Source organism: Petaurus breviceps, unplaced genomic scaffold (assembly GCF_028583685.1).
Source record: "Petaurus breviceps papuanus isolate PSGF00001 unplaced genomic scaffold, PetGlider_PUasm1.0 151, whole genome shotgun sequence".
Lineage (NCBI taxonomy): Eukaryota > Metazoa > Chordata > Mammalia > Diprotodontia > Petauridae > Petaurus > Petaurus breviceps.
The window spans coordinates 24,058,055-24,085,222 of NW_027185712.1; the positions used below are offsets into that span (position 1 = coordinate 24,058,055).

The window sequence follows — 27,168 nt, forward strand, 5'->3', positions numbered from 1 at the left end:
ACTAAGTACCAGGTACTCTAGTAAGCATCCATTTCCTACTTTCTAGTTGGAGTTTGAGCTTTCCAGCCCTCCAAACCCAGAGGAGAGAAGGCAGGGTGGTGGTGTCAATGAGGGCTCAAGTTAGCAGCATGGTGGTGAGTTTAGAGTAGATGAATTTATCCTAGCAGGGGCATCTTGTTCTGTGGAATTGAAACCAGTCAGGGCAGCAAATACAAAGTTGAGAAGAGATCTAGCATAAAGAAAGGTTTGTTTTTAAAAAATAGATAGATAGATGAAAGATAGATATGTGAATGAATGGATAGATAGATAATAGATGAATGAATGGATAGATACATAGATAGATAGATAGAGGGGGAGGGAGAATTCCCTGTTAATGTAGGAATGGAGGGGAAGGGCAGAAAAAGATTGGGAAGGGGAAGAGGTAGGTTGAGGTAGAGAGAGGTAAATGAGGTAGAAATGTGGATATAGTGGCAGGGTCACCTGGGTCTAAAAGGCTCTCAATCTCAGGGAATAGACAAGCAGGAGATAAAAATATGTTAGCCATGGGGTACAGGGATATGGAACTAGGAGAAGTCTGTGGCCCAAATTGTCCCCAAGTTTGTAATTACAATGTTGATGAGAGGGAGCCTAAACTAAAGATGCCTCCCAGGTGAGTCCTTTTATTTGATCCAAGTAGGGGAAGGGAGGGTCAAGGCTTGTAAAGCAAACTAAAACTACATTAGAGATAGGGAGTATTTTTATTTCTTTTGAGAATTGTCCCTTGCTTTCTTCTTAGCTTTTCTGAACCAGGAAAAATCTTTTGTAATATTATCAAAAACAATAGACCATGCAATTTTCAGTGACTTTAGAGTATAAATCTGCTATACTACCCAGCATTAGGACCATGTTTCCATGGCCTAAAATAACCAAACAAACTATAACTGAGTTAGTCTGGTTATTTTCAGTCATTTTAATAATAAATCTGTTAATCTAATCTATTGTTGTTATAATTATCTGACATTTAAATAGTGCTTTACATTTTGTGAAATCTTTAACATGTCACCTGATTTGATCCTTATAATAACCCTGTAAGGGAGCTGCTAAACTTATCAGTTGTTAGTCAATAAGCATTTATTAAGTGCTGACTATGTTCTAGGCATTGTGCTAAGGGCTGGACGTGCAAAGAAAGCAAAAAAAGAAATTCCATTTTATAGGTAATGATATGGAGGAACCAGATGTTGAGGTACTTTCTTGTCCCCCTCAACACCCCATAACAGTAAAATTTTAAAAAACAAGTGCACATGAAACTGCAAATCTACTATGTACAGCTTGCCATTTCTTTAAAATATATAATAAAATTACGTAAATTTGTTGTTTCCTTTTTATCCCTCCCCTCCTGCTGCCCTAGAAATTGCTACCATTAGATACAAATGCATGTGTATATGTACAAACATAACTATTATATATATATATGTATATATATGAAATATAAAATCATTCTGCAAATAGAATCCTTCTTCATATGTCCTTTGTAGTTAATTTGGGTATTTATAATAGTCAAGATGACTTAGTTGCTCAAAGTTCTTAGAACAATATTACTATTATTGTATACAACATTGTCTTGGTTCTGCTCATTTCACTTTTCATGCATGTCTATCTGTGTTTTTTCTAAGACTATCAAGCTCATCATTTCTTAGAGCACAGTAGTGTTCCATCACAATCATATACCACAACTTATTCAACCATTCCACAATTGATGGGTATCCCCACAATTTCCAGTTCTTTGCTACTACAAAAATAGTTGCTACAAATATTTCAGAATATAGAGGTTCCCCCCCCCCTTTTCTCTAATCATCTTTGGAAATAAACCTAGTGGTGGTATTGCTGGGTCAAAAGGTATAGCTGGGCATGAGGAACCTTAGACCTCAAGGCTACATGTGGCCCTCTAGGTCCTCAAGTGCAGTCCCTTGAGGGAATTCAAACTTCACAGAACAAAATTAAGGGGATTTTTTTTATGTGAAGTTTGGATTCAGTCAAAGGGCCGCACTTGAGGACCTAAAGTGTCACATGTGGTCTTGAGGCTGCAAGTTCACTGCCCCTGGCTATAGGCAGTTTATTAACTCTTTTGGCATAATTCCAGATTGCTCTCCAAAATGCCTGGATCAGTTCACAATTCCATCAATAATGGATTAGTGTCCCAATTTTTTTCATTTCTCCTCCAACTTTTCTCACTTTCGTCTAGGATCATTTTAGCCAACCTGGTCATAAATGAGATTCCTAAGAAAAAAAGCACCAGGACCAGATGGATTTTCAAGTGAATTTTATCAAACATTTAAAGATTGGCTAATTCCAATATTAAATTATTTGGAATAATAGGCAAAGAGATCCTGCCAAATTCCTTTTATCAAACTAGTAAGAGCAAAACAAAGAAAGAAAATTATAGACAAATTTTCTTAATGAATATAGATGTAAAATCCTAAATAAAATAATAACTAAAAGATTACAATAATATATTATAAACATTATACATTATGACCAAGTGGGATTTATATCAGGAATGCAGGAATGGTTCAATATAAGGAAAACTATTAACATAATTTATTTTTATCAATAATAAAAGTTTAAAAAATCATATGATTATATCAATAAATGCAGAAAAAGCTTGTGATAGAGTACAACACTAATTTCTATTAAAAACACTTGAAAGTAAGGTATAAATGGATTTTTCCTTAAATTGATAAAAGCATTTACCTAAAATCATCAGTAAGCATTACTTGTAATAGGGATAAGCTAGAAACCTTGCCAGAATGATAAGGTGTGAAACAGGAATACCCACTGTCACCAATATTATACTATATTGTACTAAAAATCCTAGCAATAGCAACAAGAGAAGAAAAAGAAATAGAATGAATCAGAATAGGGAATGAGGCAATAAAATATCTCTTTTTGTGGACAATATGATGATATACTTGGAAAATCCCAAAGACTCAATTAAAGTATTAGCTGAAACAATAATTTTAGCAAAGTAGCAGGATATAAAGTAAATCATTATAAATCATCAGGAATGCTGATATATATGCTGATATATAACAAACAAAACCCTGCAAGAAGAGATAGTAAGAGACTTTCCATTTGGAATAACCATGTGAAGTTTGTTGAAGGAACTGGGAATGTTTAGCCTGAAGACAAGAAGACTTGGGGGAAAGATGGGGAATTACAGTAGTCTTAATGTACTCAGAGGACAGTCATGTGGAAAGATTAGCATTATTCATATATCTTTAATTTCGTTTTTATTCTGTAATATCTGCAACAATATGTATTCAGCAGTTGCCTAGTATTAGTAAAGGTGAGAAATCACTCCTTTTTCTGTTGAAGGCACCATCACCTTTCCCATGTTTCAGTTTCTTAGCCTGAGCATTGTTATTAACTCCTATTTCTCTCTTTCTCCACATCCATATTAGATCAGTTGCCAAATCTAGCTCTTTCCACCTTTATGTTCTTTTTTCCATTTGACTCCTCTCTACTCATACAGCTGCCACCTTAGATCAGGTCCTCACTTAATTCTCTTCTAGATTAATGCAACAACCTCCTGATTGTTCTCCCTGCTACCTGAAGTCTCTTACACACTAGTCTATTTCATCTAGGCCTGCTAAAGAAATGCTCCTTAAATGCAGATCTGACCATGTGAGTCTGCTAAACCATCAACACTATTGGCCTACTATTGTCCCTGGGGTAAATTATAAATTCCTCTCTTGGGCTTTTAAAACTCTTCAAAACCTGTTCCTGACCTGTTTAAGCCTCACTGTATATCATTCACCTTCCCATAATCTGTAATCCAACGAAACTGGACTTCTCTCTATTCTTTTTCCTGACAGAAACTTTTCATCTCTGTACCTTTGCAATGGTGGTTCTCCTAAGCCTAGAAATTCACCCCTCCTTATCTATGCCTTATGTAATCCTTCTCTTTCTTTATAATCCAGTTTAGGCCCCATCTTTTTTATTTTTTGTTTTTTGAAGGGCAATTGGGGTTAAGTGATTTGCCCAAGGTCATATGGCTAGTTTTTGTGTTAAATGTCTGAGGCCGGATTTGAACTCAAGTCCTCCTGACTCCAGGGCCGGTGCTCTATTCACTGCACCACCTAGCCACCCCTAAGCATGATGTTTTGAATGAAGCCTTTTCTGAGCTCTCCAATCCTAGTGCCCATCTTCCCAAATCAATTTTTGTTTACCTACTGCTTTTGGGGCATGGCAAAATCTTAGAGTAGTCTTAAGCATTAATAATTTAAAACTGCACTAAGAATTTTGGAACACCCTATATACAAAATAACATCTATTATGTATGCATATGGTAGTATGTTCTTTGACTTTTTATGCTTTCTATGCTTTGTATGTACTTTTCCATTAGAATATCAGCTTATTGCAAGTAGAGACTGTTTCTTTTTTTTTTTGTAATTGTATGACCATTTCCTGACATGTTAGGCATGTTTTTGTTCCATCATTTTTTTTTCAGTCTGCCTGACTCTTTGTCACTCCATTTGGGGTTTTCTTGGCAAAGATACTAGAGTGGTTTGCCATTTCCTCCTCCAGTTCATTTTACAGATGAGGAAACTGAGGTAAATAGGGTTAATTGACTTGCCCAGATTGATTTAGTAAATATATTTTTATTGATTGATTTAGTGACTCCCTAGAAGGTGTATCTGCTAGATCTACATAATTAATTGTTGCTCACATATGACACCAGATCAGTAGAGAGAGGCAACATGTTTAAATGTCTGACTTTGTCATCCCCCCCTTTTTTTTTCCCTTCTGGGGATGGAATTTCCACTCTGCTTCTCAAGCTCTACTTTAGATTTCTTTGTGTTTTAATTAAAGAGAAGACAAGGTGTTATCTCTGATGGCTAACTTTGGAGTTTTACATTTAGACTTTTTTTTTCCTTTAATTTGGTTATAGCCTTGCTTGTAAGATCATCCCTTAGTATATGTGGTGGTAGACCTCACCAAAACTTCTGACTTGAATGTGATGGGGTCTTTTTAGGAATATATCAGGAATGTTTATTGCTAAGTAAATGATTTAAAGAGGTATGTCACACACACATACACATGACACACACATGTGTGTGTGTGTGTATATTTTAATGTAGTGGAAGGAATCTCTCAAAAGTGGGTTCTGTTTTGTGGCCATATTACACTAAGCAAAGCTTTCTTTTAGGCAAGAGTGGTAGATTCATAGAGGTTTATAGGAATCCAGAAGGGCTGTGTGTGTGTATGTATGTGTGTGTTTGAAAGCTGTTAAATTAGTCTTATTACTTTTGGCACCAATTCAGAATAAAAAAATAGACTTCAACAACTTCAATTTCATCAGACAAGACAGACTTGTTCAGAGTTTCCTAAATAGTTTGTAGAATCATTCAGGGCCTGGGTTATGGAAGCCTATATGGAAAAGAAAGACCTAGGATGCATTTCCTCCCCCTTTCCCTCCCATCTCTATTCAGATTCTATTTTATAAAATCTCAAGTATATATATTTTGGAATACAGCACATGCATACATGTATACATATGTATGTACATACATACTAACATAAGAGAGTGAAAGACATAGAGAAAGAGAGAGACAAAAAGATAGAGAAAGACAGGAATAGAGACAGAGACAGAAAGCAGGAATTAACAATAGAACTATGGTTAGTTTAATATAACCAAATCTAATTGAGAATCTTAATCTTATATTAGGCTTTCTATTTTACACCCAAGACTTATCTTTAGTTGAAAGACCCTTTGTTTAAGGAAATCACTTGCAACTTCTGATCTCAATTCCGTGTGGATTTTCCTTTTTGAAGCTTGTAGAATATGCCTAATATTTCTCTCCTCTGGAACTCCAGCCCCTATACACCTGGCCTACCATATTCCTGCCCTGCCTTGTTTGACCAATGTCTGACCAGTCCATGCTTCCTCCAGTGGGTTAAGGCAGAGGATTACTGAACCTCAAAGAAATGCATCATATCAAGGTAGGATACTGGGGCCTTATTTACATGGCTTTTGGAAACCCTGGTTAAAAATAGTAGACACTCATTAAGCCTACAAAATGAGGAATCGTCTACTACAAGGACTCAACTATGAAAAGTATGTTGAAGTGTGGGTGTCTGAATGGCTCTTTGAAATCTGAGATTGATTCTTTATAAATTGTCTCCAGATTACTGCCTGGCATTACTGTACGTGTCTAAGAACACCTTTAGTGCCTGTGCTCACCAAACAGGAATGTTTAGAGCCCCCGAGGCCATCATCCTACCACGTAATCTTCACAAAATAAAACAAGAGTAATAACTAATAATAACTGGTAGCAATTTGGTGGATATAGTTCATCATTTATCATCTTTATGTACATATCAATAACAGTCGACGCCCTTTGGCAAACTTTCAGGGTGTTGCTTTGCCATCCACAACAATAAATCACCTGAGAGCATATGTAACAATTATTGTCATAAATAAAGCAGTTTAATCATAATAAAGGGTAGAACCAAACAGAGATCCTAACCAAACTTGCTAGATAGCTAGGGGCCTCCTTCAGTGGTTTCTGTGATTCAGCCTAATATGTATTTAGCTAATGGTTAAACAGCCTAATAGTGTTAACAGTTGCTGAGTCCCACGCAGGAAAGACAATAGGCCTGGTTAATACGTGTGTCGTCAGTGGGGCATTGGAACAATAAAGTCTTTTACACTGTTTGCCTTAGTCTAGATTTGGTAATGTTTTGATTTATGAAGGGCAAGCATCAACAGTTCAGCAAGTGAGAGTATTTATACCTAATAGCTACTTTTCGCTGTAGTTTCTTGTGAAAGTAATGTTGCATTCAGCTGTGCCTGGAAAATGATTTGTACTGAAGAGTAAGTTAGACTTGCTGACAACTAGGAACTTTAGCATGTGGAGCTTTCTTGCTAAACAAAACTGATTACCTTCCTGGTACCATTGTTGTTTCCCAGCATGTTTCGAGGAGAGAATGTACTGTTTCCTAACAATGTCATGATGAAATAATTCTCCCCTCCCCCTTCAATAATGAAACATGAAATATGATTATTATATGCATTTCACACATTTTGCAAAAAGGTTTACATATAAGCTAAAATACTTGACATTTTCTTACCTCTTGTAAAATAGCTATTTCTATATTACTGAATTATGGGGCTTTATTCTTATAGCATTTCATTACCTGCTTAGAAGACGATCATATAGTCTTGAGCAGAGAAAATAATGAGCATTAATATTTGCTTGGCCTCAAAAGAAGTTGGGACTTTCAGAATAATGAAACAAAAAAAAATCATATAATTTATGTCACCTAATTTTATGAGTTCTCATGTGTATGTATGGGTGTATATATATGTATATATACTTATATACATATTTATTTATTCACATTTTTAATAATGCTTAGTAAAGGAATTTTAAACTTCCTAATTAAATCATTGGGCAGCTAGGTGGCACAGTGGGTAGAGTGCCAGGCCTGCAATCAGGAAAACTCATCTTCCTGAATTCAAATCTAGCTTCAGACACTAGCTGTGTGTTCTGAGTGAGCCACATAATCTGTTTGCCTCATTTTCCTCATCTGTAAAATGGTAATAGTAATAATGAAAATGATAGCACCTATCTCCCAGGTTGTTGTGAGGATTAAATGGCATAATAATTGTAAAGTGCTTAGCACAGTACTTGGAACATGGTACTGTTTAAATGTTAATTATAAAATAATACTAATATTAATATAGTTATAATAATATAGTTACATATAGTTATAATAATAAGTATTATTATTAAACATATATGTACATACACATATCTTTAATGTGCTGCTATGACTCAGCCTACAATTCTATGTGAACCATAGATCTTTGCTGCTGTATTTGGGAATAACTTCTAGCTTTGTATTATGTGCACATCATTTCTTTTCCTCTCTAAACGTACTGTGCTGCACTTGTCTCTCTAGACCAACATCCTACTTCAATTTGTCAAGGCCATGTTGAATTCTAGTCCTATGTTTGAAGGGAATAGGAACCCCTCCCTAGTTAGTATCATTTAATGAGCATACTCTCTCTTCATCTAAATCATTCCCTGTGTGGACTCTCATTCAATCCGTTCCCATATACAAATCAAAACTGAACCACAGATTATTCCCTCTCCGTGAACCTTCAATCAGGTGTACATATACATATCAGGAAAGTAGTCAAAAGCACATTATTTTTCACATATTCATGTATTCCATTTGAACATCAGTTTTCCTAAACAGTAGGCCACTTAACATGCTATTTTCAGGAAGAAATGCATGGACCAAGTCAGATATTTTTACTTAAACCAGAGACACTAAATTGAATATCCTTGAATCATTTGTTTTTATAAAGTGAGATTTAGTAGCAAAAAAAAAAATAATGATGTGAAGTAGGATTTGTCAGTATACTTGGGAGGAAAAAAAAAGGTCCCTAAATCTTTATTCTTGATATCTTTTGTTGCTAGTATCAACTCCAGTGCTAAGTGAATAATGGCATAAATTTAAATTAAAAAAAAATAACCCTAAGGAAAACATTAAATAGGAGCTCCACAACCCTTTGTGATATGTGCAATAAATAGAATTACAGGAGTAGGAAATGGGACATCCTGTCTTATTTGTAACTCATACTCAATGTGGTGCTTGATCAGCAGCTATCGTATATTCTTGGCCATCTAAGAATGTCAATATGTCATTCATCTATTACATCTTTTATAGTAGCCTAGGAGGTTACCACAGGTAATACAACAAGCATAAATCCCATTAGATTCAAGAGTGTAGCAGCAAACACCCTAGCATACCCAGGGTGGCTGCCAACACAGGTTCTTAGATCTGCTTTTATAAAGGAAAGCAACTCAAAATGGGTTAACAATCTTGCTTTAATCAAATATATGTAATTTATCTAGTTCAGGGGGAAAAGGTCAGTAACCCTGAACTACAAAAAATACAAACAAGTTACAAGCAGAAATTACAAGCAGACAGAGAAACAGATCAGCAGTCAGGCTTCCAGTTGTCTGACCATTACATCCATACCTAGTCAGTTACCAGAGAGGGAAGAACCAACATCTGGGTTTTCAAAGCTGAGGGGCTCAACAGCTGCCCAGAGTCTCATCTTGTCAAATCACACAATTCTTCTCAAAGTGAGCCCCAAAGCAAAATCTCATATCAAGGTATATATAGCCATCTCCTGGCTCACAGAATATAACAACCCCCTTGACCCACTGCCTATTCACAAAGTAACAGGTGTGGGCATTCCTGAAAACCAAGCCTCCTGCCAGAGGCTCCATGTGACCACATTCAGCCTATTAGGGGGCAGAATATATTTTCAAATCAAGGAAGGTTCTCAGAGTCACTTAAACCTATCAAAGGGCCTAGGGGCAGGGAAGATCTTAGATTCCCATTCCCACAACAAAGATATGCTTGGATAATCTTGGGGTCTGTGTTATGGGTGATAGGTTCAATTGGTTCATACACTATGTCAATGAGAATAGTCTTAATTCATTTAATCATTCCTTCAACAAATATATCTAACACCCATGTTACATATAATTAATTGTGCTGTGTGCTGGGGGAAATATGCAAAGAGAAATTATACATGATTTATGAACTCAAGAAGTTTATAACCAAGGAGATGAAACCAAGTTCCAGTTAAAATATTAAAAGTCATTCCTAGGGCCACAGAAGTAGTAAATGATAGTGCTGAGATTGAAATCCAAGCTCTGTCTATAAATGTAACACTTTTCACTCTTTTCTTTAAGCTTGGCCCAAGGGATAAGATTATAGAGCAATATGCATGTATATGTGCATATATGAGTGTGTGGGTGTATCTCTATACATACATATATGTATATATACATATATAGTACATGTACATAAATAAATTGAATTCAAATTCACATGCATGAGAGACAAAACAAAAGAGCTACAATTTCAGATGAAGAAAAAATCATTACTGTTGGGGAGCATCAGGGAATGCTTCATGGAGAATGTGATATTTGAACTGACTCGAAGTATAAAACTTTCAATGGATGGAAGTAAGGAGATGACACTTCAGGTAGAGTATTGGTGTTAGCAGAGGTGTGGAAGTGGAAGAGCTCAGGACACGTTCAAACAACAGCAAGTAGTCCTCTGCTATATTGCCCATGTGTTCTGTGCTATATTGATCATAACTCAGAAAATAAGAGAAGGTATCTCTGGAAATTTGCCCAGTTCCTTCTTTTTCTTTTTATTTGTCTTTCTTTTAGATTTCTTTAAAACCAATAAAGAGTTATTGAAGTCCCCTGTCATTATTATGTTACTCTCTATGTTTCCTTGAAGCTCAGATAATGTTTCCTTTATGAATCTGTATGCTAAGGCATTTTGGAATATATGTTTATTGCTGATATTGATTTATTGTCAATGGTTCCTTTTAGCATAATAGAGTTTCCTTGTTTATCACTTTTTAATTTTTTAATATTTGTTTTTGCTTCATCTCATAGCATGATAGCAACTCCTGATTTTTTGGATTCACATGACATACACAGTAAATTTCTTTTCTTTTTTCCCATCTCCTCAGTTTTATTTTGTATATGGTTTTCTTTTTGAAATATAGTAATATTTATACAAAAGTATAAGCAACAAATTATAGGGTTTTTTTAATTTGTTTTTTCTTACCAATCTGTCACTTTTTTGTTAATTGGATTGTTTAATTCATTTACATTTAAAGTCATAAGAGTTCGATTTATATTTTCCTCCATCTTATTGCCAACAGGCTCTGAATCATTAGTTCCAGGCCAAAGAATTGAAAAATGGAGGGAGTGGGACAGGTTACCATGATAGGGCACTATGTATGTGGGGGGAGCTGGGGTGCACTACAAGTCTGAGGGAATAGCATAGAATATAGCAGGGGCCATCTCTAAAATCAGGTTTTATTCAAGTCATGATCTACCTCTTCTGTTGTAAACATAGTATTATGCTCCTTCAGTTACTTTAATACTTTTTTTAAGGTAGGCCTGCTCCCACTGGCTCTTTTGACCTTACACCTGATCCCCTCTATCATTTGTTATTTCTTTCCCTTTAGGGTTTTATTAGTTCTCTCTTTCTTTTACCTGGTTATACATTGCTACCCCTTTTATTTCCTCTCAGTAAGGTAGATTCCTCCTTCTTCTCCTCCCCTTTAGCTAGTCCTGTTCATTAAAATTTTAAATATCATTTTTTTTCCCTTTTGAAAAAGGATTTGTTTTACTCTCTTCATTACCTATCTTCTCTTTCTGTTTAGGCTAGAGTCAGGGGAGGGGAACCTGAGGCCTTCAGTCCACATGTGGCTTTCTAGGTCCTCAGGTGTGGCCTTTTGACTGAGTCCAAGTTTTACAGTACAAATCTTTTTGTTAAGGGGATTTGTTTTGTGAAGTGTTTATTCAGTCAAAGGGCCACACTTGAGGACCTAGAAGGTCACATGTGGCCTCAAGGCTGTACCCCCTGTGCTAGACCCACATTCTCTGACACTGTCACCACTCTAGTGAAAGCCCTCTTCATTTCATGTCTGTATTACTACAATAACCTGCTGGTGGATCTGTCTGCCTTCCCACTCCATTCTATTCTCCATTCATCCACTAAAGTGATTTTTCTAGAACGCAGATTGGATCACGTCACCTACGTTACTTGATAATATTTAGTGATTCCCTATTGCTTCTAGGGGCAAATACAAAACGCTCTGTTTGGCATTCAAACACCTTCATAACCTGTCCTCCTCCTACCTTTCCAGTTTTCTTATACCTTAATGCCCAGATCATGCTCTTTAATCCAGTGGCATTGGCCTTTGTGTGTTCCATAACAAGACATTCTGTCTTTTGGTACTGGACATTTTCCATGACTGTCCCCTATGCCTGGAATGCTCTCTCTCTTTCATTCTACTAACCTCTCTGGCTTCCTTTAAGTCCCAAATAAAATCTTACCTTGCTTAGGAAACCTTCCCTAACCTCCCTTAATTTCAGTACTTTCCTTCTTTTAACAATTTCCTATTTATCCTTTATATAGCTTGCTGTGTTTGTGTGTGTGTGTACATGTTTTATCCCTCATTAGAGTGTAAGCTCCTTGAGGGAAGAGACTATCTTTTACCTCTTTTTGAATCCCCAGTGGTAAAACAGTGGGTCAGAGGGAGTTGCCACCAAGAACTCCCAATATTCATGAGCATATTTGAACTTCCATAACAAAAAATCCATTATTTCATTAGTTTGAATATTCTTTACACAGACACAGTTCCCAGACTCTCTATGCCATATTAGAGATAATCAGTTGCTATGGCAAAAATCAATGAATGGATAGATAGACAGACAGACAGATTAATAAATAGATAGATAGATAGATACATACATACATACATACACACATACATACATAGACAGGAAAATAAATAAATAGATAAGAATAAATAAATGAATCAATGAAAGAATCCAGTGACCAACTTTCAAGTGATAAGCCCTCTATGAACCTCCCTGGGCCTAGGTCTCTTGTGGCACACACATAACTTAATTCATCTTTCCTGAAAATCTTTCTTTCTGGCTTGTCAGGAGCTGCCTGTCAAATGTTTCTTCTGTTCATGTAGCCTCCAAGAAGGGTAACTCCCACACCATCAAGAAGTATTGCATAGGATTTTCGGCAAAAGCAATTTTATTGCTATTTTGCAGATGAGGAAACCAAGCCCCACAGGGGAGAAATGAGATGACTAGAAAGTGCTTGAGCTAGGACTAGAAAGCCAGTTGTTCCTCTTACTAGCCCTGCGCTTTTTTTCCTAGGAGAATTTGGAGAGAAGTTCACATCAAAACTTCAGCACTACGGGTGTGATACCTGATCACCAAACATGACCTCATTGCCACAGTGTGAGACTAACATAAAGCGGAAAGACAGGCAGAACCCTAGCTAGACAAAGAGAGAATTACCTTTAAATACCTATTATGGCTCAGAAGATAATGATACCTTAAGTTGGAAAATGCTTTATTGTCTACAAAGTACTTTCATACACATTATCTCATTTGATCCAATGAGGTAATCAACTCTTGACATGGCTATTGTCCCTGTTTTACAAATGAGACAACTAAGAATCAATGAGGATAAAAGACTTGGTGGCCACAGGCTCATTAGTCAGTGCTGGAACCAGGTCTTGTGATGGCTGGTTCACTACTGATTCTATTAAATCTTGTTGCCTCTATGATAATTAAAGAGGAAACATAGCATGGTGGATAGAGTACTTGACATGCCAAGAACTCAGTTCAGTTTCCTCTTAGGCACTCAACAGTGTGACCCTGGGCTTAAGAGTCTCTTAACCTCTCTGAGGCTGGATCCTCATCTGTCAAATGGGGCTATTAGCACCACCTCCCAGAGTTGTTGCAAAGATAAAATAAGTTAATATTTGTAACACTCTTTGAAAGCTTTACACAGATAGTAGTTATTATTATTAATTTTTAATTATTATATCTTCTAAGGATTGTTTTGAAGTTCAAATGAGAAAATAAATATAAAGTACTTGGACACCTTGACATGGTGCATAAATATGAGATATAATTGTAGTTAATATTGGCCTCCTCCCTTATCTCCATGTACTAAAACCCTTCCCTCCTTTCAATGCCTAGATCAGGGGTCACCTATGACCCCAGCTAGAAGTGATCTCTTCTCACTCAAAATCTGTTTTGAATCTCAAATAAAAAAAAACTATAAAGGCACCTCAAAATTAAGAAAAATGAAACATTCTTAATAGGTAAGTTATTACTAATATAAGTATGCTTTTTGATTTAGTAGATTATTTCAAGAGGTTGACCATAACAAATAATCACACACATCTATGTATATATATATATATATATGAATATATACCTATATATAGTTTTAGACCACTTCTTTTGAGATTATAAAACCATTATTTATTTTGAGATTATCACTTAATGATGAAACTTCACTGCTATTTTATTCACCTAGTGATTAAGTATTTCCTTTTAAGTAGCTCAAATATTTTTTAAATGCTGTGTTAACATTTCTAAGAGCATTGATAATTATTATTGGCCTATTATTTAGGTATTTCCCCAGATTGTTCTCCTTCCAAATCTCTATCTACTGAGATCCTTCCCTCCCTTCAAGGACTTACATCAGGGGCCACCTTCTCTATGAAGTCTTTTTTGATGTCCCCAGCTAGAAGTAATCTCTCCCCACTCAAATTTCTCATCCTCTTCCATTTATGCCTCTCCTATGCACTTAATGTAATGTGTTTATCCTATGGTTTTGGTTTACTCTTTCCCCTCTTAGGATGTAAGCTCTTTGAGGGCAAGGGCAGTATATTGTTACAGGAAGCACAAATTTTTCATGCTATTGGAATCTTGTGTGATTCTTATCCATGTACTTCTGCATATTTACTAAAAGAATGCACACTTAGTGTTTCTGTTCTCTTTTAAGATTTCACAGCTACCAGTGCCTTTGTCATTCCTTATTTCCGTTATGTATCACTGCTGTTCTTTCATGACCTTTTCTGGTCATACATCTACTTAGTTCTATCTTTCATGCCACTTCTTGCACTTCAGAGTGGTGCTATGCCTAATTGCATTTGCCTGAGTCTCTATTTTGTTTTGAATCACTATCATTTTTGTTTTATTGTTTGTTTTGGATTTTCTGAGGAAATAGGGGTTAAGTGACTTGCCCAGGGCCATGCAGCTAGTAGGTGTCCCAGGCTGTATTTGAACTCAGTTCCTCCTGAATCCAAGGGCAGTACTCTATACACTGCTCTACCTAGATGCCCCATACTATCATTTCTGGAGATTGTGGTATTCCATAATTTGTAGCCAGATAACAACACTATGGCATTACTGGGGGGAAAAGTGTTGAAGAGATAGGCTTTCATGATCAGGGAGTGGTTTGTGATCTTCACAAGAGCTATGTCCTTCCTATATCCTCATATTTCTATTTATCATTTATTTACTTATTTATTTTATGAAATAATTCAACCTTCTACTCTAGATAGCATCTGTCTTCAGGATTTTGTGAACAAAGTGGTTCAGCATAGATATGTAGATGGTTTCAGTATAGAAATCACCAAAGTGATTTGAAGACCTTATATGAGACCTGAAGTGAGAATTCTAGCTTCTCTGACAGCTGCTAACATACAGCCAAGACACTGGTAGATACACTTGGACGAGGTTCAAATTAACAATTTAAAGATGAAGGTTTCCATATCCCATGCTAATTTGGGCACTTCCCATTCAATAATTGCTTTTTTTCCCTTGGACCTCCCTGATGTAATAGAATTACTCGATCCTTGTGTCAATCACTATTTTCCTCACTACACTAGGAAAAACTCAACACATTTCCATATTGAATTCCAATAGCAGAGACACATTCAGTTAAATATGAAATGTTGGTAAGGTGAAAAGCATTTAAATTTGACCCAAACATTGCAAGTATAGTCAGTGGTCTTATCCTATAAAATCTCGATGTGAAATAAGGGTTAAGTAGCTATTGTTCTTTTAAAAATTACACTAAAACACAGCTTAGTTAATTATCATCCCCAAATACTTTCTGAGAAACTATGCTTTAGTTGGTTAGGATTTTACAGGAACTCAGATCTATCTATTTTTTCTCTGTGTCTGGCATTCCTTGATGGGAGGTATCAGGTGAATTGAACAAATCTCAGCCATCAGCAGAGAAATAATTTTGCCAACACTAAGCAATAGTGTATACGTTCAGTAGTGCCCCCTTGATGCAATTCAGCTGCCCCAGAACATTGAAGCTCACCTCGGCCTCGTTTTTTTGTAGTGGGACAAAGGTTCGCTTAACTTTGTGAATTGTAATCCCCAAACCTATGCTACACAAACATCAATTAGTGAGAGCTGACCTAAATGATAATGATCTTACTGCACATTAAAATCAGCTGATACTTTCCCTAATTAAAGAATGCTCCAATTATAGTTAACCCAAAGGTCAGATGCTCCCAACTCTCTAGGCCTAGTAATGGTATTGTTACTGATAGGTGGTATCATGGAAATTAAATGTGCAATAATGGTACAGCTAATGATACAGCTGGACCTCAATGCAATAGGCTTAATATTTTCAGACTACTTTTCCTGACCTCTTAGTCTGATTATATACCCCCACTTCTCAACCATGGCCCTGAACTATGTCTCTTTGCTTTCTTTTATTTCTTCCCTCAATATTTCCTTGACCTTCCATTTACCTATTCTAGTTATGAAAAATATATTTTAACACTTCATAAATATGAATACGTGCCACCATTCTTAACAAATTATTCATTTGGACAGTATTTTTCTAATGCTTTGTAGTAATTAGAGAGCTTAAATAAAATATTTATATGTGTTGTATTAATTAAATCATTTTTCTAGAAGCAATTTGTGTGGGGGGGTGTGATTTTCAGCTTTCTAATTACTTCTTTTTCTGTACCTAAGATTTTTAAAAAATTCTCCTAGGGTCTCATTTCCTCTATCTTTATTTATCCACTTCTAATCTCCATTGCCAAAATATCTTCCTCAGTCTCATCTCTACTACTAGCAAATGACTGTACTTATTTGACCTTAGTTTACTCATCTGTAAAATGGGAGATTTGGGCTAAATGATCTCTAAGGTCCCCTCCTCCAGTGCTAACTCTAAGATATACTACTACTCAGTTGGTTCTTTAAATTCTGAGGAAATCCATAGGCTTTAGAATTAGCAGTAACATAAAGATAAATTGCTGGACACCTATGTATTCAATCCCCTCACACCTCTCCAAGTAGCTATAATGTGATATACAGCACCTCATTAAGCCAACCTTTATACAGTACTTCATTTTCTTTTCATTTCTTTTTTTTTGGAGGAGGGAAGGCAGGGCAGTTGGGGTTAAGTGACTTGCCCAAGGTCACATGGCTAAAAAGTGTTAAGTGTCAGAGGCTAGATTTGAACACAGGTCCTCCTGACTCCAGGGCTGGTGCTCTATTCACTACACCACCTAGCCACCCCTTAATTTATTTTTAAAGCATTTTTACTTTGGATACTACTATTTGCAATAATAATTTGGGTTAACTATAACATACCTTTGCATACTTAGAAAGCATACTTAGACCAATATGATGTGTATGTACACAGATTGAAAATCTTAAAAATAATAAATATTAGATGCCTTTGATAGCAATAGCACAAAGAGTAACTACTTTGAAAAAAATTAAATAAGAGAAGACTAATATCAATGATCATTTCCCTCTTTTTCTAAACAGAAAATAAAAATTTCAAGTAGTTATCTAGTTTATTTAAGATCACATAATAATCAAAATAGCATATTAAAATTAATTGCTTACACTGACAGTCCTTTAAGTTTGCAAAGCACAGGGGATACGTTTCTTTTTTGAGATTCATAACTCTGTAAGGTAGACATTACAACTTTTATTATCTCCATTTAAATGTGTGAAAACTGAGGCAGAAATTTAGGGATTTGCTCAAGATCACAATGATGATAAGAATCTGAGGTAGGGTTTGAACCTCTCTTTTCCCGATTCAAAGTTTAGTACTCAGTCCCTTATACGAAATGAATCCTGGAGGTTGAACAATGCCATTTCACTCAATAAACAGCACTGCTTACTTATACCTGTGGGGGGAAAAAATCTAATCAGACGTGCCCTTATTTCATGAGGACTTCTATGTCTATGCCACATATCATTGAAATAAGATGCAATATGGAATGTGATTCATTGCTTCTACTGCACATTTATTTAAAATATTTCTATTAGCCGGATAATTTTAAAGCTGATAAGGAGCTGTAGTAAAATGTTATCCTTGTCATGATACTGACAGGGAAGTGTCCTGAAGAATTTAAATAAAGGTATCATTTAAACCCACCATTTCTAAAAATAGATAGTACAGCAGGCCTCAGATATTTGGTTCATATTCATGGAATGTTACAGGTATTATTTTGGCCACAGGAGGGCTCCCATATGAAAAATGAACTGTTAATGAAGAAATTAATCATAAAAACAGGAGGTTGAAGCAAAACGAATGAAAATTAAACTAGCATAAAGCTTGGTTTTTATCATGGGTCCAATATCTTCTGGCTTTATCTACATGATCCCAAAACAACCCAATGAAAAATTTAATAAAACTGGTTATTTGTCATCACATAAACCAATAAATGTCTCTTTATTCAATTTAAACATTTCTGAAAAACTGAATGCCATCAGACAAGTTTGTGTATGTAGATGTCATTCAAATCGACACACGTACTCAATATGTGCAAGGCACTGTTGTGGACAATGGAGACTCTGTCATGAGAAATGACATAGTGTCTGTCCTCAGAGACCTTACAATCAAGAAGAGCATAGAAATAATTAAGGAAATAAACATTTTTTTGTTTTGTTTTGTTTTTGGTAGAGGGGAAGGCAGGACAATTGGGATTAAGTGACTTGCCCAATGTTACACAGCTAGTAAGTGTTAAGTGTCTGAGGCCAGATTTGAACTCTTGACTCCAGGGCCAGTGCTTTATTCACTGTGCCACCTGGCTGCCCCAAAATAAGCATTTCTTAAGTACTTACTATGTGGCAGGAACTGTGTTAAGGATGTGGACACATCACCAAATTACTAAAATTCCAGTTAAAAATTATTAAATGCATATGAGTGATTAAAAAGAGGAATAACTTCTCCCTAGGGGAGAAGGGAAGGAACAATAGAGGAAATGGCACTTCAGCTAGGCCCAGGAGGAAGAGGTTGTAAACAGGAAGAGATGGAGAGGAAAGCCAACCGAGGCAAGAGCATCAGCAGATGCAGTTTATATGGGTATTTGTACAGTCTTGGCCTAGGCACTTTGGAAAAAGGAAGTCCTGGGGGAATTAAGTGAAAGCATTATATATATATTCTAAACCATAAGTTAAAATGAATGGTCTAATCTCTAGCCAGAAAGATTCTTTACTTTGGCTTCTCTTTGACTTCTTTTTTCCTTCTCTCTCCCATAGGGATTAATCAGATATACCTCATAAAATCACCCGGACTTGCCCAAGTAAGGCAAAGTAAGCTATGGTACAGATGTAAAGGTGCTAGGATGCTTTTGAGGCAGAGGTAGCCTTGCCAGGGATGCCCAGAAGGGCAAAGGTGTTTCTCAGGGACACTATACCCAGATGTCCCTCTGTGTACCCAGGTTTCTTGGAATGTCTGATGCAAGGGTCAAAAGAATTTCAAAAGTGGTTATTCTCCACCAGGAAATGAAAATAATTGCTGAAACATCTAGGTTTCAGCAGTCATGAAATTCAATTTTGTTTTCTACACCTGAAATCAGGTTTAATTGAATTCATTAAACAAACAACAACCCAGAAACTGAATCTAGATGACAAGATATCAATAACTGACTTGGTTGTTTAAAGTATTATGTAGACCAGTTCAGTGACTACCTTGCTGAGTGAGCTATATTCAAGTGTCTGTGCTTCATATGAATTGTTAGAAAAGTGTGCATAATTCTATTAATCTTTTCCTGAGGTTATTGTGAGTTATCTCTGTAAATCAGCTATGCCCAGAGACCCAAAGCCTAATAGAAGATATGCTGTCAGTTAGTAAAAGGATAAAAAAATTAAATATGATAGGACTAAGATAAAGAGGGAACAGAGCCAAACTCAAGAGTCAGGAAGACCTGGGTTTGGGTCTCACCTCTGAGATGTCCTGTCTGTGTGACCCTGGACAAGTCACAAGCTCTCATTGGCCCCATCAGCTCTGTAAAGATCATAAGTTGCAGATCAGCTTTTAATCTGCATTGGTAGAGAGTTCTTGACTATAATTTTTTAATACCAAGGAAAACAGAAATCTAAGCCTTCTCCTCTCTCTCCACCCCAAAAAAGAAATCATCCCTCAAAGTTGGCATGTTTTTGGATCCATATAGCTTTAGGTCACTGATGCCCACTTTTGTCCATTGTAGTTTTCCTATCACAGTGGGAGGAGTTGGTGACAATTGTATATTCCCTAAACGTTTTAGGAAGTCAAAGGCAGATCAGGTTAACTGTCTCTGTCAACAAAATAGTTTCAGGTTCTTGCAGTGACTTAGTTGTTTTGTTCAGTCATTTTTCAGTCATGTCCAACTCTTCATGACTCCATTTGGGATTTTCTTGGCAAAGACACTGGAGTGGTTTGTCATTTCTCTAGCTCATTTTATATATGAAGAACTGAGGCAAATAGGGTGAAGTGACTGGCCCAGGGTCACACAGATAGATTCTGAGTCCAAATCTGAACTCATTAGGAAGATGTATCTTCTTGAGTTCAGGCCCAGCTGAGTGCACTGTGCCACCTAGTTGCCCAATTGATGTGTAATTCGCCCTAAAAAGCAAATCAATTTCAATATAACATTTTGAGAACAATTCCAGACAATAAACACACTAATCTATTTTGTGGGGTTTTATTTGAAGGATGTTCATGTCTACTTTCTCAATCAATTTCATTTTTTTTTTGCCTATACATTTTAATCATTTTCTTTAGTTCCAAAGGAGAAAATTTACCAAACTTCTGGCCTCTGAGCTCACTTAAAACTCAATGAATTATAGCCAACTCCTTAAATATTGGCTGTTGTTTCTTTCTTATTTTTATGCTGCTTCTTATGTCTCAAGACGTACCTGAAATGATCTGTGAGTCCATGTCTTGAGAGGAGGGTTTAATGAACGGTTCCTTTAAGGTTTTTGATTGGAGGAAGTTCTAAGGGCAAATAGCTTTACATCAGGGACTCAAACTTCTACAGCTTGTCATTAACAGCCCAGTAAATTATCTAAAGGTCACACATTATTGCTAGATTAATAAAATCCATATTAAGAGAAATGAAGTTGATAATGCAGTTCAAGCTATCTTTTTCCACGCAGTACCTCACAACCAACTGTCACCAGCTCTTAAAATGAGGAGCTAAAGACCAAAATGAGCCCTGCAATAAAAATTAGTAGGCCAGAAAACTCCTAAGCGATGTGGTAGTAATTTGCTAGGAGTAAATCACATTTTCTTGGAATTTTAATTTTTCCATTTACCTGGTATGACTCCCGGTTCTCCTCATAACAACTCAAGGCAGGGGGAAATGATTTTGGGAGTAAGTGGAACAGGGAGAGAGGTGGAACCAAATGAAATGTGCAGTTAAGATGAGGTCAAGAGACATAAGAACATAGATTTGGAAGGGGCTTTAGGGGTCGTCTCATCCAAGCCCATTGTGCTCTATAGCACAGGACCTGGAGTCAGGAAGCTGTAGTTGTTTAGTCATATCCAATTCTATGTGACTCCCTGTATTTTGTCCATAGAGCTTTCTTGGCAAAGATATTGGAATAGTCTGCCATTTCCTTCACCTGTGTGTCCTTATTTTACAGGTGAGGAATTGAGGTAAATAGGTGTTGTGACCTTCCCAGGGTCACACAACTAATAAGTATCTGAGGCCAGATTTGAACTCAGATCTTCCTGACTCTGGGCCCAGTGCTCTAGCCACTGCCCCACCCAGCTTCCCAGAGTCAGGAAGACCTGAGTTCAAGTCTAGCCTCAGACACTTGCTAGTTGTGTGACCCTGGAAAAGTCCCTTCCCCTCTTTCTGCCACAGTTTACTCATCTGTAAAATAGGAAAAATAGTAGCACCTATTTCCCAGAGATGTTGTGAAGATAAAAGGATATATTTGCAATTTGTTGTTCAGTTGTTTTTAGTCACATCCATCTCTTTGTGATCCCAGCTGGGGTTTTTATGGGTAAAGATACTGGAGTGGTTTGCCATTTGCTTCTCCAGACCATCTCACAGATGAGGAAACTGAGGCAAACAGGGTTAAGTGACTTGCCCAGGGTCACACAGCTAGTAAGTGTCTGAGGCTAGATTTGAACTCAGTCTTTCTGACTCCAGGCCCGGCACTCTATCCACTACCCTGATATTTGTAAAGCACTTTGCACAAAACTTTAACCACTACTATATTAAAAGTATAACCACTATACTAAAGTGAGCAGTTACTATCTAAGAGTACAGAAATAAAAAGTGACAGATTTAGAAACTGAACCCAGGTCTCCTGTCTTGGAGTTCTGTGTTCTTTCCAATGTACCATGCTATTATAAAGTCATGCAGCTAAGTGGCACAGTGGATAGATTGTAGGGATTGGAGTCAGGAAGATTCATTTCTGTGGGTTCAAATCTGACCTCAGTCACCTACTAGCTGTGTAACTCTGGGCAAGTCATCCAACCCCATTTGCCTCAGTTTCCTTATCTGTAAAATGATCTAGAGAAGGAAATGGCAAACCTCTCCAGTATCTTTGCCAAGAAAACCCTTAATGGGGTCACGGAAAGTTGGATAAGACTGAAAAAGGAAAATTTCTCATACATAAAAAATTCAAAAAAAATATTTAGAGTAGGAAGTGTCAGTGAAGGCTTGCTTTACAAAAGGATTAATATTTGAATTCTTTGCCTAGTGTCTAATGTAAAAAAAAAAATACATACAGTAATTCCTTTTTTTGTTTGTTTTTGCTTTTTTTGGGGGGAGGGCAATTGGGGTTAAGTGATTTGCCCAAGGTCACATGGCTAGTTTTTGTGTGTGTGTTCAGTGTTTGAGGTCAGATTTTAACTCAGGTCCTCCTAATTCCAGGGCCAGTGTTCTATTCACTCTGCCCCCCTACCTGCCCCACAGTAATTCCCTTCTTAAGAAGAATAGAAGATTTAAGAAGTCAATGAGAATTATTACTTTAACTGGTCAAGATGGAGCTTGTCCCTACACAAAATGGAGGTGCTACCAGCACACAAGCAGGCCCTGATACCTGTTGGAGGATCGAAGGATTAACATGTTCACTTTGATTTGATTTAACTCAACAATCAATTAATAACTATTTACTCTATTCCACTCTGGAGCCACATTCTGGAGATACCCAAATGACAATGAAAAAGCCCTTGTCCTTTTTTCAGTGAGCATATAGTCTCCTTGGGGAATCAGACAGATAGTAGTAACCTTGCTTCTGACTGTCCTGCATGGTTTTGTGGAACAGTTTAAAATGTAGGAAGCAAATAAAGGCTGTATGACATGGCGGATAAAGAGCTAGAACTATGAAGATGAGTTCGAATCCCTCTTCTGACACACATACTGTCTATGTGACTCTTTGGCGAGCTCATGAACTTCCCAGTGCTCTAGATAACTCTAGTGCCAACTTACACTGGCTGACATAGTTTCTGCATTTGTTAGTTCCTTGTACCCACGAAGTCCTAGGTGCAGTCTCAATCTCTTCAAAATAAATATAATATAAAATAATTTCAGTGAGGGAGGGAGAGGCATTAACAACCCTGGGGATCACAAAGGGTCTCATGGAGGTGGGGACCCCTAGACTGAGCCTTGAATGGACCTAGATATTAGAAGAGGGAAGGATGATAAGAGAATGTTAGACCTACAGGATATTTCTTGCTTCTCCCTTCTCACCCCTCATTTATTCATCCCAATTATAAAAATTATATATTAGAATTTGATAAATATAAATTCCATCCTTAACAAATTGTTAATTTGTGCAAAATTTTTAAAAGCACACTTTATAGTGTAACACAGAGTATATATGTATACAAACATACATATATATTCCACAATAGCATTTGTTGTTGTTCAGTTGTTTTTTCAGTAATGTCTGACTTTGTGACCCCATTTGGAGTTTTCTTGGTGGAGATACTGGAGTGATTTGCCATTTCCTTTTCCAGCTCATTTTACAGATGAGGAAACTGAGGCAAAGACTTGCCCAGGGTCACAAAGCTAATAAGTGTCTGAGGTCAGATTTAAACTCAGGAAGATGAGTCTTCCTGACTCCAGAATGCTATCCAGAGCACTACCTAGATGCCCCTGCAATGGTATTTAGGGAATTTCAATATTTATTAATGTGCTATTAACCCCATTTTACAGTTAATAAAACTGAAGTAAACAGGTTAAGTGACTTGCTCAAAGTCATATACCTAATAAGTACATGAGGTTGGTTTTGAATTTAGGGCTTTTTGGATTCCAGGCCCATCAATCTTAACCACTGAGCCACAAAACTGACAGGAAATGCTTAGCACTGTATCAGAGTATAAAAATCTTAGTCACGTTTTCTATGTAATTACAAATTGCTTTTCTGAATTGTGAGATCAGTTCACAGCTCAATCAAAAAAGCCTTAGTGTTCCTTTCATTAAACAATCTTTCCTTTTTGTAATTTTACCTAGTTTTTAAGGGGGGAAGTGAAATTTTCAGTTCATCTTATTTTTGGTGATTTAGATAATCCTTGTACATACTTGTTAATACTATGGAATTCTTGTTAACCCACCCCCCTCCCCATCTTTGAACATATCTATTGGGAGATGTTTTTTGAATATATTTTTAAATAGATAGTTTTTGAGGATTTAGAATGAGTGGTCCACAAGTCATGCTAAATAAACACTTCCATTTCATTTGGCAGGTTTACTACATTGGTAGATCAGGACACTACTATAGTCAGATTATACTTAGGTTAAATTCAACAAACATTTCTTTAGCATTTGGGTCAGCTGGTTGATTCAGTGGATAGAGTGCTAGATCTGGAGTCAGGAAGACTCATTTTCCTGAGTTTAAATCTGGCCTCAGACACTTCCTAGCTGTGTGACCGTGGGTAAGTCACTTAACCCTCTTTGCTTCAATTTCTTCATCTGTAAAATGAGCTGGAGAAGGAAATGAAAAATCACTCTGGTATCTTTGGCAAGAAAACCCCAAATGGGATCATGAAAAGTCAGATATGACTGAAATGACTGAACAACAAACATGTACATAGCACTCTCTTAGGTGTTTGGATGCAAAGGCAAATGCAAAAAAAAGTCCTTGCCCTAAACGAACTTGCATTCAATTTTGGTTATATACGATGTCTACAAACAATTACATATATAATAGTGAGAGGAGCAGAGAGCTCTAAGAACTGGGGTGAAAGTGGGCAAACAATCAAGAAAAACCTTGGACATGATGTCACCCTTTTGGAGCCTTAAAAAGAGATAAAGAGTCTTCTAAAAGGCAGAAGACAAGAGGAAGTGCATTGTAGCAATGGAGCACAGGTTTTGTAAAGGCAAGGAGAGGAGAGATGGAATATAAGTCTTTCTTGCTAATTTCATCAGTGAAATAGTCTAGATAACAATAAATGAAAGGTCAGTTTGATTAGTAGAATGAATGGACTCAAACATTAGGTATTCATGCAATTGAAGCCAACTTGAAAGGGAGATCTCTAAGGAGCACATTAGGAATCTGTTCTCGATTGCACTCATCCACCATTTTTATCAATGACTTGGGAGAAAGCATAGATTGTTTTTATCATATCCAGTGGTGACATTAGGCAGATAGGGATAGTAAAAGACTTTGATGAGAATCAGATTGTGAAAAGATCTCAGTAGGTGGGGACAATGAAATGACTAATAAAATGAAATTTAATAGGGAGAAATATGGAGTCTTATATTTGGGTTCTAAAAATTGGCTTCCAAAGTATAAGGTGGGGGAAATGAAGCTGGTCAATAGTTTGTGCTTAAAAGAATGGTGAGCTTTAGTGGATTGTGAGTCAGTGGTTTATCAAAACAATGACAAAAGCAATACAATATAAACAACAACAAAAATGAAATCTTAGGCTGCATTAAAGAGGCATAATCTCCTGAAGTGGGAAAAGGAGAATTCTGATGTACTCTACTATGATGCAATGAAATCTTATGTATTGTTCCCCATACTGGGTGCCACATGTAAAGAACAACATTGATAAACTTCTCTGTCTGGAGTAGTACCAGGAAGTTAAGAGAATTAGAGACCATATTTCAGTCTATCTGCAGTAACATCAATGAGGGCATTTCCTCAGGCACAGATTCACATTATAATGCTTCATATTTTCTCATCCTGTACAACAATTGTTCATGTCCTCCCATAAATTCTTCATGGGGGATCTGCCCAAATCACAAAGGACCATCATCTAGGTCCTCTGATGCTGTGAAAAGATTTATGGTTTGATCACTAATTCTATTGTGTCCAAAGATCACATCTCTGTGAGTCTGACAGATGAGCTACCATCAGATCTGTGTTTTAAGAATATAACTTGGGCAGTTATGTGGAGTAAGGATTGGAGAAGGTGTAGACCTTACATATGTTTTCATATTTGATCCTCTCAAAGACCCTGCAAGTAGGTATTCTATGCAGCAAGATTTCCATTTTACAGAAGAGGAAAATGAAACGCAGATTTTAACTTCCTTAAACCAGACAGGTAGTAAATGAGAGAGCTTAAACTAAAATCCAAGTTTCTGTCTCTAAATCCAGTGACTTTGTCTTTTATACCTTAGCTTCCTCATTGATTAATTGCTCGATTGATGAAGGTAGGCATTATTTGTAAGGATGATTAAAAACAACAACAAAAAACAATACTAGCCAAGAAGCCCTTTCATTACTTGGGAGAATCAAAGGGTTGAGGAATTTCCATCCTTCCTAACTCTGTGGCCCTCTATTTCTTGAGCACATTCTAGGAATTTGCATTGTAGCTGAAATATACATAATTTTAGGGGTGTGTTTTGAATAATGTAATTATTTCTGTCAATCCTATTATTTTCTAAATAGAGAAAATTTAAAACCTAATAAGATGTCAACAGCCTTTTTATCCCACAATAAAGTGGAGATTTGCCAATTACCTGGTTACTTTGATGAATATAGACAACAAAAATAGATTATTCAGCTCCTAAAGTGGATTTTCAAAGCCTAAATTCGTCAGGTTGAACTGTCAAGCTTGAGCAGTTTAACAGTATAAACGCCCCAAACTGGAATAATTTGAACTTAAACAAATTCCTTTTGGGATCTTAATCATCTGGTTTAACTATCTATATTGTTCCCATTAAGTAGACAATCACCAAATCTGTCTTTCAGTGTGTACTATGTAGAACCAACCTTGAATAAGACCAATCATTTGCTCTTGGCTTTTTTTTTTCTTTCTGCTCTCCTCTCTCTGAATCTATTTCTGGCAGCCATTAAGATTTACTCTTGCCAAAGTCCACATCTTTATTGGCAGTGGATGTCTAAAATAGTGATGTGTTCTTCTATGATTGGCCATTCCTAAGAGCACTGTAAGGCACTGAGTAAATATTACCTACACTGTTGCTATTTAGACTACATTATTTATGATTATTATCAGAGTAGAGCTATTATTTTCTGTGTCATCCATGTTTCTCAATTTAAGGGATAAATGTCACATCTCTCCACC

At 36.6% G+C, this 27,168-nt stretch overlaps 1 pseudogene; it reads left to right on the forward strand.

Annotated features, from left to right (window-relative positions):
- The first annotated feature begins 542 nt into the window (after positions 1-542).
- LOC138153097 (protein LZIC-like) overlaps positions 543-27,168 on the forward strand; it is an 89,397-nt pseudogene continuing 62,771 nt past the window's right edge.